Source organism: Zingiber officinale, chromosome 5B, assembly GCF_018446385.1.
Source record: "Zingiber officinale cultivar Zhangliang chromosome 5B, Zo_v1.1, whole genome shotgun sequence".
In the NCBI taxonomy this organism is placed as follows: Eukaryota; Viridiplantae; Streptophyta; class Magnoliopsida; order Zingiberales; family Zingiberaceae; genus Zingiber; species Zingiber officinale.
In genome coordinates, this window is record NC_055995.1 from 31934607 (window position 1) to 31951485 (window position 16879).

Here is a 16879-nt window from a genome sequence, read left to right on the forward strand (position 1 = left end):
AAAGGCTTAAGCGGGAATCGAACCCGGGACCTCTCGGGTCCGCTAAACCTTTAGTTAGCCTTGGTAACCAGTGAACCCAACAGGGCCGTGCTGAAAGAAAGAGGAACCAATTATATTTATATTAGAGTTGGGTTCAATAATCCACTTAATATAAATTAAGAACTTAAGTTGGGTTTGGTTTAATTTGGTTCGGCAGCCCTCTCCTCACGAAACCTCACGCCACTTCCTCCTCTCAAACCCTCACGCCGGTGCCCCTCTTTTCCTCCTCCTTCTCACGGCACACCAAGCCCAAGGGCCAAGGGAACTTCTTCCGGCGAGATCTTCGATACGAGGACGTTCCCCTTCGCGAGAAGAACCCGTAGATGCGAGCGGATCATCGAGAAGATCATCTCCACCGGAGTTCTAGCGAATAGAATCGTAAGAAATTACGAATAGGAGGTAAGAAACCCCTCACCTGCAGTATAATAGCTTTCGTTTGATTGCATACTTTTAGATTTAGCTATATGCAGGTTTTTCGGCACATAGGGTGTGTTTTCACCTTCCTCGAGGATTAGGGATCTAGTTGAGCATCTCTAGACGGGCCGGACACGTTGTTACCCTTTAGTTGGAGATTTTAGACGTTGTCGGGTGCCTAGAGGTGATCTCCCTATTAGAGGAGAGAGTTTGAGCACACTAAGTGTTCGGTAAAATGTTAGTGTAGCTAAATGCCACCTCAGTTGTGTTTAATAGCTCAGTTAAATGCATTAGGAGCATTTAAAACAGCACATTAGTTTAGTCCAATTTTATGGGACTACGGTCCAATGGGTGGGCTCCCACAGTCGCCTCTAGGTTCAGATAACCTAGCTCTAGGTTCAGATAACCTAGAAACAGCAAGTTAAACAGTTAGCTATATTCAGTATTTTATTTTCAGTGGCACTGTACTGGATCAGATATCCATTGGGTTGGACTCCCACAGTCGTCCCTAGGTTTAGATAACCTAGTTAACCCTACTAAATTCGGGACTTGCAAACCCGGGTCTAGATAGGGATGCGCGCACAGCAAGTACAGTTGTCGGGCCCAAACAGCATGATTATGTATTTTCACTTATTATGAATTAGTTTTCAAAACTCAAAATTTGTTATGTTAGTTGAGTTTGAATTCAGTATCAGTTTAGCTTCAGTTTAGCTCATTATATGTTCAGCCAGTTTCTTTCTATGATTGGGTATGATAGCTCTATGTTCAGTTCATGTACACATGCTTTAGATGATAGTATGCCATGACTAGCTTTGATTGCTATGTATTGTATGATGGTACGCCATGTTTTAGTTCAATCAGTACATATTTCAACCAGCATGTTTTAAAAGCATATTGCATCGAATGCATGTTTTTGTGAGGTAGATGGTTTCTTACTAAGCTTTAAGCTTACAGATTCTACTTTTCCTTATACTGCAGATAAAGGTAAAGGAAAGATGGACTAACAGAGGAAGCTGGAGGGCAATGCAAAGATGGTGTGTGTGGTAGGAACTGGAATCAAAGATCTTTAGGGGACTTAAACATTCTAGCTTAGAATTATGAACTTTTAGTATTTTGCTTTTTATGCATTTTAAGTTGTTCAATGCTAGAAATTAAAGAACCATGCACTATAACAAGTTAGATTGCTAGTCATATGTTATTAGAGTGTTTATTATGCATTAGATAGTTGTAGTGTGAGGTTTTGGCACGAACCAGTGCTGAAATCAGAGTTTCAGTGCGAAATCAGACACCCCAATCGATCGGTGGATCGATTGGAGGGTCCCAATCGATCAGCTGATCGATCGGGCAACTTGCTTTGCGAACAGTAGGTTTCTGGATCGATCATCCGATCGATCCTGCAATTTCTGTCGCGAACAGAAGGTTTGGGGATCGATCCCTGGATCGATTGGTCAGTCTGGATCGATCAGCCGATCGATCCAGAATATCGTCCCGAGCACAGTAGCGTGCTGGATCGATCACTGGATCGATCCAACTTATGTCCTGCGTACAGTAGCCGGCTGAATCGATCCCTGGATCGATCCGACGTTCCAATCGATCAACGGATCGATTGGGAGGTCTGATAACAGCCGGAGAACGTTTATTTCAGCTCCTTGACCATAGGGGATATAGTATATGTTAGGTATACTTTAGATTACATCCTTCAGTACATGTAGAACCAGGAACAGTTATCAGTTAGCAACTAAAATTTAAATTAGATCAGTTTTCCGCACAGTTAGCTAAGCATAACTGTAGCGATCGGCCTTACAGCTTAGTACCTAGAAGGCGGGTCATTACAGAGTGGTATCAGAGCAGTGTTCCATACTTCCTACACACACATCAGCATTGCACCTATAGCTTCCAAGTAAGAATACCTCTACTGTATTTATGCTCCTTGTTTTGGTTATTACAGTTCATGTTTATATGCCTACTGCTTGTTAGTATGTGATAGTTTTGAACATGATGTCTGTAGTTATATAACGGTGATTACCTTAGTTATGTTATGTTCTCTATGTCTTTAGAAATGGCACGAGGACGCCCAGCTAGAAGGGCACGGCAGGCAGTTCAGTGCCTCCTCCAGACCTTACAGCATTGGTGGCTCAGTTACAGCAGCAGCTAGCTGAACAGCAACAGGAAATAGCCACCTTAAAGGCTAATCAGCAGAGTACCCCCACAGTCACCCCGGAACCGAATTTGACGACTCCGGTAGTCTTAGAGGTTCCACCAGACCAGCACCAGTACCAGCAGCCCCAGCAGCTGAGCTAAGAAAGGAAGCCTATCTGATCCAGTGGCAGCGAGTCAAGCCAGAGAACTTCTCAGGCACTAGTGAACCATGGGATGCACAAGCCTGGTTCAAAACACTGGAGAGTACGATGGAGCTTCTGGACTGGCCAGAACACGAGAAGGTGAAGTGTGCCTCCTTCTGCCTGACAGGAGATGCACGCATGTGGTGGGAAAGAATCAGAACGAAGCGCCCAGTGAACCAGATGTCATGGGCTGACTTCGAGAAGGAGTTCTTCGAGGAGTTCTTCCACATACGGGTTACGAATCGCCACTACGACGAGTTCACTGAGTTTCGTCAGGGCAACCTTTCAGTTGAGGAAGCCGTGAAGAAATTCAACAGGTTGGCTCGTCTATGCCCAGAGCTAGTCAGCACAGAGAAGGAACGAATCCGGTTGATGCTCAAGATGCTGAGGCCAGAGATAGCAGTGAATGTGGCTGGTGGCATACATAGGCCACAAACCACAGAGGAGTTAGTGAGCAGTGCCTTGACCACAGAGCATTACCAGAATAGCATGAAGCAGCAGAAGCAAGTCTCCTCAGAGTCCAAGGGCCAAGGATACTCTCACACTAAAAAACAGCAAGGCCACAGCTCGAACTGGAAAGGGAACTCCAACAGCAAGCGCAAATCAGGGAGTGACCCAAAGGGAGGACCATCTGGCAAGCGACCCAGTTATCCAAAGTGTGCTACTTGTGGGAAATTCCACCCAGGGGTTTGTCGCAAGGGCACACGAGGATGCTTTGAATGTGTACAAGAAGGGCACATGGCCAAGCAGTGCCCGAACAAGACTGGTCTTCCTCAGCCACAGCAGATTCAATATGCAGGCCAGCCAACTCAGTTATATCAGATGCAGGCCGCTCTAGAAGGTCCACTTATCAGCCAGGGCAGATTAGAAGCCCCTCCAGCTATGGCGAATGCGAGGATCTACTCACTCACCAGAGAAGACGTAGCTAATGCCTCGACAGTTGTCACAGGTCAGATTAGCATTTTTCAGTATAGTGCTACTGTTCTATTTGATACTGGGGCAACCCATTCATATATAGCCAGGATGTTCTCCGAAAAATTAGAAATACCCTCAGTGGTACTCAGTGGACAATTTTTGACGACACCATGCACTGGCTCAGAGCAGTGCCGGTCATTATAGCAGACAGAGAGCTCTTCTGTGATCTGATAGTGCTAGAAATGACCGATTATGACGTTATCTTTGGAATGGACTTTCTGATCAAATACGGTGCTACCATAGAGTGCCGTAAATAGAAAGTCATCTTCCAACCTGAAGCGGCAGTGCAATTTGAATACAGCGGAGAACCAAAGAGAAAGGCCAAGAAGTTTCTATCCGCTATGAAGGCACAGAAGCTACTGGATTCAGGATGTACAGGATTCCTAGCACACGTAGTCAACGCCAGCCAGGACAAGAACCAACAGCTAGCAGAGGTTCGAGTCGTATGTGACTACCCAGCAGTCTTCCCTGAAGAGTTACCAGGCTTAGCACCAGACAGGGAGATTGACTTTGAGATAGAGCTCATTCCCGGTACAAATCCTATCTCCAAAGCGCCTTATCGCATGGCTCCAGCAGAACTGAAGGAACTTCAGGAGCAACTACAGGAGTTGCTTGACAAGGGTTTCATACGCCCGAGTCACTCACCATGGGGAGCGCCTGTATTGTTCGTGAAGAAGAAGGATGGAAGCATGCGACTGTGCATAGACTACAGATCACTGAACCAAGTCACAATCAAGAACAGGTATCCCCTTCCCAGAATCGATGACCTGTTCGATCAGCTGAAGGGAGCAGCAGTGTTCTCTAAGATAGATCTTAGATCAGGTTATCATCAGGTGAAGGTTAAAGAAGGGGATATACCCAAGACAGCGTTCAGAACCAGATACGGACACTACGAGTTCGTGGTCATGCCCTTTGGCGTGACCAATGCTCCAGCTACATTCATGGATCTCATGAACAGAGTATTCAGGGAGTATTTGGATAAGTTTGTTATTGTGTTTATCGATGACATTCTTATCTACTCAGGAACTCAGGAAGAACACGCAGAGCACCTGAAACTAGTATTGCAGACCCTTCAGCAGAACCAGCTATACGCCAAGTTCACGAAATGTGAATTTTGGCTAGATCAGGTGTCCTTCCTGGGCCACATCATCTCCAAGGATGGTATTATGGTAGATCCCAACAAGATAGAAGCAGTAAGTAACTGGAAGAGACCTAAGAACGCCAGCGAAATCAGGAGCTTTCTGGGATTAGCAGGATATTACAGGAAGTTTGTAGAGGACTTCTCCAGGATAGCCTCCTCACTGACAGGAAATTTCAGTGGACAGAGGACTGTGAGAACAGCTTCAGCGAGCTAAAAAGGAGATTGACCAGTGCTCCCATTTTGGCTCTACCAGACAACACCAGCAGCTTTGACATCTATAGTGATGCCTCTAAGTTGGGACTAGGAGCAGTACTGATGCAAAATGGCAAGGTGATCGCCTATGCCTCCAGACAACTCAAGGATTATGAGAAGAATTACCCTACTCATGACCTCGAGCTTGCAGCAGTAGTGTTCGCCCTCAAAATCTGGAGACATTACTTATATGGAGCTCAGTGCAGGGTGTATACAGATCATCAGAGTCTGAAGTACTTCTTCACTCAGAAGGATCTGAACATGCGACAGCGTAGATGGCTCGAGCTGGTCAAAGACTACGATATAGACATCCTCTATCATCCAAGGAAAGCCAATAAGGTATCGACGCACTTAGCAGAAAATACAGTGCTACCTTATTATCTCTTACAGCCATGTCACCGCCCCTACAGAAGGAGATCGTAGATTTCGGTCTCGAACTCATCGTTGGACAGCTCTCTACTATGACCTTAGGGTCTACCTTGCTTGGTGATATTCAGTCAGCTCAGGAGCAGGACCCTGAAATCCAGAAAATCAAGCAAGGGCTAGCAGAATCAGAAAGTAGAGAATTCAGAGTGTCCGATAGCGGGGTGTTGTACTTTGGTGACAGACTCTGTGTTCCAGATCAGGAGGAGCTACGGAGACAGGTTTTAGATGAGGCTCACAAGACTCCCTATGCGATGCATCCAGGTTCCACCAAAATGTATCAAGACCTGAAGAACCATTTTTAGTGGCTCGGGATGAAGCGAGACATCGCTAGATATGTTAGCATCTGCCTCACCTGTCAGAGGGTCAAGGCAGAACATCAGCGACCAGGAGGAGTTCTACAGCCTATACAGATTCCAGAGTGGAAGTGGGAGGATATCTCTATGGATTTTATAGTGGGACTGCCCATAACCACGAATGGTTTTGACGCCATCTGGGTGATAGTCGACAGGTTGACTAAATCAGCCCACTTCTTAGGTATCAAGATATCCTATTCCATGGAGAAGCTAGCTCAGTTGTATCTTCAGGAGATCGTCAGACTTCATGGAGTTCCACGGACCATCATTTCAGACAGAGACAGCAGATTCACATCACACTTCTGGGAGTGTGTACAGTCAACGTTGGGCACCAAGTTAAAGTTCAGCACAGCATTCCATCCTCAGACAGATGGTCAGACAGAGCGAGTAAATCAGGTACTCGAAGATATGCTCCGAGCATGTGCCCTAGACTTCAAGGGAAGTTGGTGCAAATATCTGAGCTTAGCGGAATTTGCATACAACATGTAAGATACCGTAAATTTAAATAATAAATATTATTGGACGAAAAATCTTATGGGATTTTTCAGAAATTTTTAGAAATTTTTCGGGATTTAAACGGAGTCCGTATGACTTGTTTTGAGGGGATGAATCGGTGGGGTTATGTGGAGCTTGTTTAGAATACCCTTAAGTGGGAGTTGATTGAGGAATAATTTAGGGTTTAATTTTCTTAACCCTAAGTGGATTAGGTTTATAAGGTCTTTCCTCCTCACCCGGACCCGTTAACCCGTTTCCCCCTTCTCTCTATTTGCTTTCCCTCTCTCGCGCTCACCCGACCCGATTCTTTCTCCCTTTCTCCCTCTCTCTCGCGCGCGGAGGACTCGACACCGACGAGGCAACGCTTTCCTCCGGCGATCTCGTCTTCCTCGCGTCACCAGGGGGTGACGTCGCCCGACCGCGACGTCTCCGACCATCTACGACGGAGAGATCCTCTCTTAAGCAGTGCTTGCGCGCACGGTAGTGATTCGGCGGAGCTAGGGCATGGCAGGGGGGTTGGATTCGCATCTTTCTCGGTGGGTCGAGCCCCTCTCAATCTTCTCGTTGATCTATTCACTGGAGGAGGTGCGGATCGTCACCAGTTGAGGTGGATCGCGCGACACCAACTGTAGGGATCGATTGAGGTAAGGTTTCGTTGGATTTGTGTTGATTCAAGGATTTTAGCTAGATTAGGGTTTTTCTTTCGAGATTGACTCTTCTTGTGCTGGACTTTTCTCCTGATCAGATTGGTTCTCCTCTTCTTGTGGCTAATTGGGGGATTCGGTTGATGATGATGAGGAGTTCTTGAGTTTTCGGGCAGAAGCTAACAGGGTTGTTGCTGGTTTAGTGAGCTTCTTGCTTGATTCCTCTACTTGATCCGATTGATTCCAATGAGGTGCTGGAACTGTGATCGGGAGGTGAATGCATCAGTGAGGATCTGTTGAAGGTGATCTTGGTTCCAGTGGTGTTTCCTTGCCGGCAACACTCCAACCAGTAGCTTGATCGGCTGTGAATCAAGGTAAAGTGTAGGGTAATGGTTGTGGATGAATTATTGGGTTTAATCTTAATTGAGAATGTATTGATTGTGGATTGAGTATTGGATTTATGCTAGGTGTTGATTTTGGGCACCTGTTTGTGCTGGACCAGCTGTAAATGGGTGGAGAAGCTCTATTTTTCTCCACAACAAACTTTGGATTTCTTCATCAAAGGGTGTAAATGGATCAAGGTGAGTTAAGTATGGAGTTTTGGTTGCATTTATGTGATAGATGGATGAATAGAGATTTAAATCATATTATGTTGGGGATAAGGAGATGTTTTGGATAATTAGATTTGATTAGTGTATATTGATTTTAGAAGATGATCATGATTAAATTGATTTACTCATGAGTAGGATTGAAGTGAAGGAAATTGTGGATTTAGTTAAACCTAATTGGATTAAGGGATTTAGGTAATTATTTCGATTAGAGTTTTTCCTAATTAGATTGGGGAGTTTATTTAGCTATTTGCTACCTATGTAATTAGCTAAATATATTATGTGATCGCAGGACTTTATTTCGAGGCGAGCGTCTCGACGTGAGATTGATTTATCTAGCACGATCGATAGATAAAGGCGGGTATTTCTTCCTTGGCTCTATGTAGATTTTCTTGTACTTAGTGCATGGTTATTATTCGATAAATTAGGCTGCTTTATCTTATATCATTATCGATTGCTGTTTTTCCTGCATGATACTTATGCTTGACCCTTGTGATGATCTATTTAATTCATATACAGTCTCTACTCTTGATATCTACTCTGTTGTGATTTCACGTGCAGAGTATGTCTTGTAGGGATTGTCGGGTTGTTGGTATTACCATGCTGATTGGGTATATGATGTTGACTGTACATAGGTGGGGATGTGTTATAGGAGTCATCTTGTTGACCGTGCATTTGCATGTTGTATGTACACACGTATTTGTCATGTACTTTTGGAGGAGTGGTGTTTATTGTATGTTTGGAGTATATACACATGTCTGTTGTGTTTTTATTGGAGGATACATGTTGATTGTACTTATGTTTTTGTGTCCGTGTGTCTGGTGGGATTATTAGATGATTTTGGTTGATTATACATGTGTAGTGTCTACATATGTTTGATGGGATACGTGGAGGTATCATGATGATTACACTCTTGTTGGAGGTATTTTTGGAGGTTTGGGGTTGTTGCATGGATGATGATTATATATATATATCATGTTCATCATTCATTGCATCTGATGACCGTTGTCTCCCTTGTGGTTGAGAGAGTCATCAGTTGGTTTGGTTTAGCACCGCACACTCGGCCACTCATGGGTAGTGGTAGTTGGAGCAGTTGCTGCTAGTCCTGTCGTGCCACCCGGTCACGAGGTTTAGTGAGATCCGGCGTTGTGAGCAGTCAGGGACCCTGATGCTATGTAGTTAGATAGCTACTAGCGGACTGTCCGCCTCGACCACTATATAGTGGGCTGGAGGGTAGTACAGTCGTCACATACCCAAGCCTCTCGGCCATACAGGGGTCGTGGTGTTCGGAGAGGTGGCGGGGGTGACCATGGAGCATGCATGCACTTTTGCATATGATGCACGGTGCATCTGGGGTCTATATTTGCATACATGCCTACTAGATACTAGTTGCATGTGTTTGTGGTATGTTGCATTTGTTTGCGATATGATTGTTGCATATGGTTGCCATACTGCATACATGTCATTTATTTTACATGTATATGCAGTCGTATCTATATTGCACAGGTGTCACGGGTATATCTGTTGCAGATCCAGTGAGTTTACTGATCATTGTACCATGTGTCGATTCCAGATTGGGTATGTATCTGTCATTATGTTAGTTGTGGTTTGTACAGTTTATGTCAGGTTATTATGTATGTCTGGTTATTGATTATGATAGTATGATCATGTTCTTATTCCCTACTGAGGCTGTATACTTGTGATCTCCATGTTATTTTATGGACCATGCACTATCTTTTCTATTACCCGCTGAGTTACCTATACTCACCACCGCATGTATACATTTATGTTTTCAGGTAGCCTGTAGATGGTTGGTGTCGCTCGGAGTATCCTGTCTGCCGGGTCCTACGTCACATCCGAAGGTCGTTTTTAGTTTTGTATATGTTTTATTTGTATTTGTTGTATTTGGTGGGTTGTGGTATTTGTTGTTGTGGTTGTTGTATAAAGCCTAGCCGGCTAGCAGTGTGTTGATTGTGTTGTATTGGGCTTTCCGTTTTCATTTTTCCGCTGTGTTGGTTTTTAGTACAGCCGTGTGGGCTGTTTTATATATAACTGCGTGGTTGTGATTGTTTCATTCCAACCGTGTGGGCTGTTATTATAACTGCGTGGTTGTGTATATAAATATTCCAGCCGCATGTGGCTGATGTATATTTTGTTTGTAGTGATGCTTCATATTGTCACCCGTACAGGGGAGATGCTGCCGGATTTTTGTCTAGCAGAGACCCCTTTGGGGGCGTGACACAACAACAGTTATCAGGCCACTATCGGCATGGCACCTTACGAGGCTCTCTATGGGCGGAGGTGTAGATCTCCAATCTGCTGGTATGAGAGTGGTGAACAGAAAGAACTAGAACTTCAGACAGACCTAGTAGCAGATACCACAGCAGCCATACAGCTGATCCGCCAGAGGATAGAGACAGCTCAGAGTCGCCAGAAGAGCTATGCTGATACGAGGCGCAGACCCTTAGAGTTTTCAGTTGGGGATTCAGTGTTCCTCAGAGTGGCTCCCATGAAGGGAGTAATGCGTTTTGGGAAGAAGGGCAAGCTAAGTCCCAGATATGTGGGACCATACCTTATCAGCAGAAGAGTGGGCAAGGTAGCATATGAGCTAGAGCTACCCCAGGAAATGTCAGCTGTCCACAACGTATTTCATGTCTCTATGCTGAAGAAGTATACCCCAGATGCCACCCAGGTGATTGAGCCCCAGTCGGTACAGATCCGCGAGGACCTCAGCTATGATAGTCGGCCTATTCAGATAATAGACCGAGCAGTTAAGAAATTACGGAACAAGGAAGTACCCTTAGTCAAAGTCATTTGGCACAGTCACACAGCAGAAGAGGCAACTTGGGAGACAGAAGCCAGCATGAGACAAAAGTACCCAGAATTGTTCTGAGTTCGAGGACGAACTTTTTATAAGGTATGGGGGATTGTAACGCCCGAAAATTCTCAAACTGGCATTAGAATTATCCTTTGATTTTTCTAAAATTTTTAGATATTTTTCCGGAATTTTTCGAGTAGCGAGGGTAGCAAAAATAATTAGAAGAATAAAAAGGCTTACGCGGGAATCGAACCCGGGACCTCTCGGGTCCGCTAAACCTTTAGTTAGCCTTGGTAATCGGTGAACCCAGTAGGGCCGTGCTGAAAGAAAGAGGAACCAATTATATTTATATTAGAGTTGGGTTCAATAATCCACTTAATATAAATTAAGAACTTAAGTTGGGTTTGGTTTAATTTGGTTCGGCAGCCCTCTCCTCACGAAACCTCACGCCACTTCCTCCTCTCAAACCCTCACGCCGGCGCCCCTCTTTTCCTCCTCCTTCTCACGGCACACCAAGCCCAAGGGCCAAGGGAACTTCTTCCGGCGAGATCTTCGATACGAGGACGTTCCCCTTTGCAAGAAGAACCCGTAGACGCGAGCGGATCGTCGAGAAGATCATCTCCACCGGAGTTCTAGCGAATTGAATCGTAAGAAATTATGAATAGGAGGTAAGAAACCGCTCACTTGCAGTATAATAGCTTTCGTTTGATTGCATACTTTTAGATTTAGCTATATGCAGGTTTTTCGGCACATAGGGTGTGTTTTCACCCTCCTCGAGGATTAGGGATCTAGTTGAGCATCTCTAGACGGGCCGGACACGTTGTTCCCCTTTAGTTGGAGATTTTAGACGTTGTCGGGTGCCTAGAGGTGATCTCCCTATTAGAGGAGAGAGTTTAAGCACACTAAGTGTTCGGTAAAATGTTAGTGTAGCTAAATGCCACCTCAGTTGTGTTTAATAGCTCAGTTAAATGCATTAGGAGCATTTAAAACAGCACATTAGTTTAGTCCAATTTTATGGGACTACGGTCCAATGGGTGGGCTCCCACAGTCGCCTCTAGGTTCAGATAACCTAGAAACAGCAAGTTAAACATTTAGCTATATTCAGTATTTTATTTTCAGTGGCACTGTACTGGATCAGATATCCATTGGGTTGGACTCCCACAGTCGTCCCTAGGTTTAGATAACCTAGTTAACCCTACTAAATTCGGGACTTGCAAACCCGGGTCTAGTTAGGGATGCGCGCACAGCAAGTACAGTTGCCGGGCCCAAACAGCATGATTATGTATTTTCACTTATTATGAATTAGTTTTCAAAACTCAAAATTTGTTATGTTAGTTGAGTTTGAATTCAGTATCAGTTTAGCTTCAGTTTAGCTCATTATATGTTCAGCCAGTTTCTTTCTATGATTGGGTATGATAGCTCTATGTTCAGTTCATGTACACATGCTTTAGATGATAGTATGCCATGACTAGCTTTGATTGCTATGTATTGTATGATGGTACGCCATGTTTTAGTTCAATCAGTACATATTTCAACCAGCATGTTTTAAAAGCATATTGCATCGAATGCATGTTTTTGTGAGGTAGATGGTTTTTTACTAAGCTTTAAGCTTACAGATTCTACTTTTCCTTATACTGCAGATAAAGGTAAAGGAAAGATGGACTAACAGAGGAAGCTGGAGGGCAATGCAAAGATGGTGTGTGTGGCAGGAACTGGAATCAAAGATCTTTAGGGGACTTAAACATTCTAGCTTAGAAATATGAACTTTTAGTATTTTGCTTTTTATGCATTTTAAGTTGTTCGATGCTAGAAATTAAAGAACCATGCACTATAACAATTTAGATTGCTAGTCTTTTGTTATTGTAATGTTTAATATGCATTAGATAGTTGTAGTGTGAGGTTTTGGCACGAACCAGTGCTGAAATCAGAGCTTCAGTGTGAAATCAGACACCCCAATCGATCGGTGGATCGATTGGGGGGTCCCAATCGATCAGCTGATCGATCGGGCGACTTGCTCCGCGAACAGTAGGTTTCTGGATCGATTATCCGATCGATCCAGCGATTTCTGTCGCGAACAGAAGGTTCGGGGATCGATTACTGGATCGATTGGTCAGTCTGGATCGATCAGCCAATCGATCCAGAATATCGTCCCGAGCACAGTAGCGTGCTAGATCGATCACTGGATCGATCCAACCTATGTCCCGCGTACAGTAGCCGGCTGAATCGATCCCGGGATCGATCCGACGTTCCAATCGATCAACGGATCGATTGGGAGGTCTGATAACAGCCGGAGAACGTTTATTTCAGCTCCTTGACCATAGGGGATGTAGTATATGTTAGGTATACTTTAGATTACATCCTTCAGTACATGTAGAACCAGGAACAGTTATCAGTTAGCAACTAAAATTTAAATTAGATCAGTTTTCCGCACAGTTAGCTCAGCATAACTGTAGCGATCGGCCTTACAGCTTAGTACCTAGAAGGCGGGTCGTTACAGGGTTCCAGGAAACTCGACGACTATCTGAAGGAGAGATTACCGTCTACATGGGCAATGCTACAAAGGTGGCGGCTATTGCAGTGGGAGATGTCTACTTATCTTTTAATAGAAATTTGATTTTAAGAAATTGTATTTATGTACCCAGTTTTAGAAAGAATTTAATTTCAGTTTTTAAACTATTTTTGGATGGATATTCAGTTTCCTTTAGTAACAATGTAGTTATTAAGAGAAATAAAAAGATTATCTGTTCTAGTGCATTAGTTGGCAATTTGTATACTTTAAATCCAATTTCTCCCACAAAGCATAATATGGAAATTAATAACACATCTTCTAACTCAAATAAGAGAAACGAACCTTCGGAAATGAACCAAGCATATCTTTGGCATCTAAGGCTTGGTCATATTAACTTAAGTAGGATTCAGAAGCTTATAGCCGATGGACTCTTGGGTTCATTAGAGTTGGAAAATTTTCCAACTTATGAATCTTGCTTGGAAGGTAAAATGACCAAGAGGCCTTTTAAGGCCAAGGGGTATAGAGCCAAAGAAGTGTTAGAATTGGTTCATTCTGATTTGTGTGGTCCTATGTTTGTCCAGGCAAGAGGTGGTTTTGAATATTTTGTCTCTTTTATAGACGATTATTCAAGATATGGATACATTTACCTAATGCGCCGCAAGTCTGAGTGCTTTGATAAGTTCAAAGAGTACAAGGCTGATGTGGATAAACGTCTAGGTAAAAGTATCAAGACACTACGGTCTAATCGTGGTGGCGAATACCTCTTAGGAAAGTTTAGGAATTACTTATCAGAGGCCGGGATTCAATCCCAATTGTCCGCACCTGGTACACCCCAACAAAATGGTGTGGCAGAACGAAGGAATAGGACTCTTATGGAGATGGTTAGATCGATGATGAGTTATTCAGAATTACCAAATTTGTTTTGGGGATACGCTCTGGAAATGGCAGTGTACATTCTGAACTTAGTACCTTCTAAATCAGTTTCTTCTACTCCCACAGAATTGTGGAATGGGCGAAAGCCTAGTCTAAGACATTTTCGGATTTGGGGTAGTCCAGCACATGTGCTAAAACCAAATGTTGATAAGTTAGAATCTCGTACAGAAGTTCGCGTGTTTGTGGGGTATCCCAGAGGAACGAAAGGTGGTTTATTTTATAGTCCTAAAGACCAGAAGGTCATTGTTAGCACCAATGCCCAGTTTTTAGAAGAAGACTATATAATGGATCACAAGTCCAGTAGTAAAATTGTTCTAGAAGAACTTAGAGAGGACACGTCTACTTCAGTACCAACAGTACAAGATGAAGTACCACAAGAGACTGCAACACATGTCACACACAACCACAGACAGTCCTCGTCGTAGTGGGAGGGTTGTAAGGTAGCTTGATAGATTCATGTTTTTGGGAGAGTCTTCGGACTTGATCCCGGGTAAACATGAACCTGATCCCCGAACATATGACGAAGCACTCAAAGATATAGATGCAGCATCTTGGCAAAAGGCAATGAATTCTGAAATAGAGTCTATGTACTCTAATAAGGTCTGAGAGCTTGTAGAACCACCCGATGGTGTAAAAGCCGTTGGATGCAAGTGGATCTACAAAAGGAAAAGAGGGACAGACGGGAAGGTAGAAACCTTCAAAGCTAGGCTTGTTGCGAAAGGGTACACTCAGAAAGAGGGAATCGATTATGAGGAGACCTTTTCACCGGTAGCCATGCTTAAGTCTATCCGGATACTCTTATCCATTGCTGCTCATATGGATTATGAGATTTGGCAAATGGATGTCAAGACAGCTTTCCTTAATGGTGTAGGTAGAGCCCTAGAGCCAATCATTTGATGATTGTATTATGGACTTGTTGTATCATATTTTATATAAATAAAAGGCATTTATTTTGGTTATTATACTTACTTATATTGGTGCCAAATAAACTAAGTATAATAGCGTCCTTGAGTAGAAGGTTCTCACCTATATCAGTTAGTTGAACCGATAGTGAGATGATATAGGGAACACTACTCTTAATCATTCCTAGTGTATTAACATTCAGGGACAATGTTAATGTAATAAGATTAGCATGTAGGTCAACTCGATGACTTGATCTCACAAGTCATGGATATAGAGATATCAAGTTGACACATGGGTATACATTAGAGAACGTATACTGAATGACCCACCTTGAGAAAGTATCATGGATCATTATATGAGTGTCATATACTTTCTCAGGTGGCTATTAGTATGACTACTAGTCTTTAGACCTGAAGTCACCATGGTTCCCTATATAAGGAGTTATGTACTTTGGTTTCGTCAAACGTCACCCGTAACTGGGTGGACTGTAAAGGCGATTACTGGGTATGTAACATATTATGTAGAGGGATGTCAGTGATGTAGATGGGATCTATCCCCCTTATATGATGGGAGAGACATCGATATTCTTGATAGAGTGAGACCACGAAGTGCATGGCCATGCCCAAATGAGTCAATATGAGATATTGAGCTCATTTGATTGAGTGAGTCTACTTGGAGTTCAAGATTTAGATTGATTAAAGGATGACATAGTCTATGCCTCACATTAATCAATCTAGATGTCTAGGATAGAAGGACACTTGTCATATATTGTGAGGAGTCACAATTAGTAGTCACAAGGTGATGTTGGATCTCAACATTCTTGTAACTTGGGTAGTAATGATGTATTGCTAGATACCGCTCATTACTTATGGTCCTAAATGGGTTTAGGGGCATTGCCAACGTTACAAGAACCTATTGGGTCACACACAAAGAACAAGTGGATGGAGATTAGGTTCATATGATGAACCAAGAGGATTAGATTCATGTGATGAATCAAATTGGATTAAGAGTAATCCTAATTGGGCTAATTGAGTTGGACTCAAGTTGATTCATGTGTTCAATGAGCCTAATTTAGATTATGACTCATTGAATCAATTTAATTAAATGAATTAGATTCATTATATTAAATTGGCTTGAATTAAATGGTTGGATTAGATCAACCATGAGAGAGATTAAGTCAAGTTTGACTTGACTTGAGAGGAAGAGTCAAGTTTGACTTGACTATTTGCCACATCATTAGTGATTTGGCATTAGGAGGACTAATGATGATGTGCCACATCATCAAAGTGTGCCACCTCATGGGGGTTACAAATCTATTCTCTTTAATGGCCACATTTAATGAGAATGGGGGTTACCTTTTTGGTTTTGAATGAGAATGAATTTTTCATTCACTCACATTCACATCATCTTCTTCCTCAAGCTCTCTTCTTGCTCCTTCTCTTCTCTTGGTCGTGGGTTTCAAGCAAGGGAGAAGAAAGGAGAGTGAATCTAATCCAAAAAAAAAGGTTAGTGAAAGTCACATAGAGATTTTCGAGGAGTGTGTTCTCTTCTTTTCCTTTCTTCTTCTTCCAATCCCATCCGAGAGCATCAAGAAGTGCTAGCACACTTGTGGTGTTCTCTTCTCCATCCTTGTGTGTTAGAGAACACATCTTTTTCGTGTGGATACTTCTAGATAGTTGTCTACTTTGACAACTAGAGATCCGGCATCTCCTTGGACAAGCGGGACTCGCGAAGGACACGCATCGAAGGTATAAGATTTTCTCCATGTGGATCTAAGTGTAGATCTAGGTAAATTTGTACCCGTAGTTTTTCGAAAAATTTTCTTTGCACGGATCCGTTGGCTAGGGAGTTTCGAGGTTTCCGCGACGCGAAAAAGTAATTTTCGCGGTCCGAAAAACCCAACAGTGGCATCAGAGCCACGTGCGAAGACGAATACGAGTTTATTTTGGTTTTTATGAAAAATAAACATTCTGTAAATTTATGATTTTTATAGTTTTTATGGATATTTTTCTCGTAGAAGCGAAGCA